This window comes from Trachymyrmex cornetzi, unplaced genomic scaffold (genome assembly GCF_001594075.2).
Source record: "Trachymyrmex cornetzi isolate Tcor2-1 unplaced genomic scaffold, Tcor1.1 scaffold112, whole genome shotgun sequence".
NCBI classification, from domain to species: domain Eukaryota; kingdom Metazoa; phylum Arthropoda; class Insecta; order Hymenoptera; family Formicidae; genus Trachymyrmex; species Trachymyrmex cornetzi.
In genome coordinates, this window is record NW_017295676.1 from 10,953 (window position 1) to 14,157 (window position 3,205).

The window sequence follows — 3,205 nt, forward strand, 5'->3', positions numbered from 1 at the left end:
TAGCCGCTTATTGTTGTACTACCCCAGAGAGGTATTGTCTCTCTGGGGAAATAATCTGAAAAATAAAATCGAATTGAGTTATAATTTCAGCTTCTTACCGTTAATATTAATGAAATTATTGTGAGATGAATTTGTTACTGTGTGTGTAACAAGTAGCATTATCATAAATTATAATCTACATAAAATGATTACTGTAAGGCGTGTAAAAGACCTAGTGATTATTTCGTGATATATACGTGTAGAAGAATAGTAAAGCATGTTGTATAGCAAAATACAAGTGCTTTGCTTTCGTATTCTTTGTTTAGTTTGTTGAAACCCTTGCATTTTTGCCATATATCCCACCCATTATCTATATATAGCAAAATGCGAGATTTCAAAAAGTTTATTTTTTAATATGAAAACTAAATATTTCGGATTTCTAATATTTTTTTTATAGTAGTAGACAATACAAAGTTTTTACTGATATAGTTCGTTTATTTTAAACATAGTAAATAATACTTAATAAATTAAGTTTTTGATAGGTGCGGCGTATATACCGAAGTTACTCTATGTCACGAGACACGACAGTGTCTCGACGCGCAGCGACAAGACTGAGAAGTGTCAAGTTAGTTTTTCTTTTTTTGAAAATTACAATTTTCTTATATGTATAATATAATTCAAACCCAAACTGTCAATTGAACTTATAACTAGAACTTGATCAGTTCAACCGTTATTGAGATCGGATAATCTCGGCCCGAAGCAATTCTAGTCGGCTTGCGTAATACGCGGTAAGACCGGCAATGTATCTTTACGCGAGCCGACTAGAATTGTTTCGGACCGAGCTTATCGAATTTCAATATAATAACAGCTGAATCGATTCACTTCTAGCTATAAGTTAGTAAGGGCTCAATTGATAGCTTGGGTTCAAATTATACATGTAATAAAATGTACACACATAAAACGAAGCAGAAGTTTATCTAACGGAGATAGAGAGACACTTAGAAAACTTCTATAAAGATCCATATCTTTTTATCTGCTGATTTTATATAAATGTGGCAAAGGGAACACTTGTACAGAGAAGAAGGGATTATTTCTCCATATAAAACGGGTTCCTTTAAAAATTATCAGTTGCGGCAGGAAATTGATTTGTAAAGTGTAAAATCAGGGCATGGAAAATTACTTTTTAAAAGTAACAAATTACAGTTATTGAAGTTACAACAAGGAGTCAGGTAACAAAGTGCTTGTCTCATAAGGGGACAACATGAAATGACGTAAAGCACACGCAGCAGAAGTAATGAAGGAAACTTATGAGAACGATGGACTTGTCTGTAACTGCTCATGCCTAAAACGGTATAAATTCGGAAGTCGTCGCGAGGAAGAGAAACGTTAAATTTATTTCAGAACTTTTTTAATAAGCACGAAGCTTATAATGGGGAGTACGCTTTTATATTCCTATTCGTCCTTGCTACATACAAACTCAGATATCTATATGTAGCGATGATATGAATTCTTTTCATTTAGATATCTGAAATAAAATTTTCTATATGATTATAAGAAACTATGAAATAAGTAAATTTAAATTTTTAACGACACTTTTATTTTCGAAGGTAAATTTGGCCGCGTTATGACTACATATATTGCAACAAAGTTAAAATAAAACTGCAATGTTATATGTGTCTTAAATCTTATTTTTGAATAAAATAATTTTCTATGATTTCATATATTGCAAAGTTAAAGTAAAACGACAATGTTAGATGTGTCTTAAATAAAATAATTTTCATTAAAAGGTATTCCGTAATTATAATATATACTTTGGATTTATTTACATTATTTTATTGTCGAAGAAATTGAAGATCAAACGAAATTATTCTCAAATTGTGAATTAACTTCATCAGAAGAAACAAATTTAATATGTCCGATTCAGTTTATTTCATGTCTACTTGTTGCAAGACATATGTATACGTTTTTACCATCGTGTTGAACTGAATAATCGTGGGCGCTATTCAGAAAGAGAAAATAGTGCTATAAAGCATCGTCACGCGATGTAGAGAGGAAACATCAACTGCGTGCAGCTCACCGCTAGTTAGCATTAGAGTAATCAATCTTTTAGAGAGACTGTGAGAATTATTATATGCGTGACTTTGTGTGTGTGTGTGTGTGTGTGTGTGTGTGTAATAGTGGACTTAGAAGCAAAATTACAGGGTCGGCAAAAAACAGGGACTGCTCTATTAAGAACTTAACACCTGTGCACCTTTTTTTACTTGCATTAAAAAAATATTCTTCTTAGTTTTTGATCGATATTGCGGTTTTTATTTAACATTTTAATGAATGTTATCTTGCGACATTAGCGAGATAGGCTTACGATAAAGGATTAGATAATGATATCGTTATATTTTAATTATTGATCGCTGATTGCAATGTCCATTACTCTATTTTGTTATATAATAGAATTAATCAACCTAGGAACATACCGCGAACCATATAACTACTGGAGCGTATAACATGCCGGAGCAAATATCGTTTCGCGTCCACTTTGGTGTGAAGCTGTAGCCGCAGTTCCTGCAATAACGTTCCTGCTACGTTAGAAATCGATGATGTAAATGACAAGTGACGATTTTAATTTATGATGAAAAATCGATGATAAAGATGATGGTGTAATAAAAATGCGAATGGCAATTCTCTCCAATGTGACTTATAAAAAAACAAGGTAAGAATGCATCCTTTGGCTGCTTGAAACTCAACCAACTTGGACCTGACTGGAGGCCAAATGTTGTAGAAAAAGCAATGATATCAGCCAATTATCGCAGTAAGGGATAAAAGCTGTGTTAAGATTAAATATTTAAAATAATACCAACGAGAATACAAAAATGCACACTGAGAAAAGTATCCAGGCTTTTTCCGATCATAATGATCGAATTATCCGTTCAAAAAGTAACAAACGATTATTTCCGATGATTTTGATCGAACAAAAGATCCGATCGAATATTTGATCGGAAATAAATTAATCGGAATGTCCGATGAGAAATATCCGTTCATTACTTTTTGAACGGACTATTCGATCATATTATATCCGACCAAGTACCTGTACGCGTATATTTTTGGACGGATAACGTTAACAGATCAAATTATAGGGGAAAGTTGCTGAATGCGTACCACTTAACGTATTTTTTATTATATTTCTCATTTAGAACTGATTTGTGTGCAAATGAAGATTAGAAATTGTACT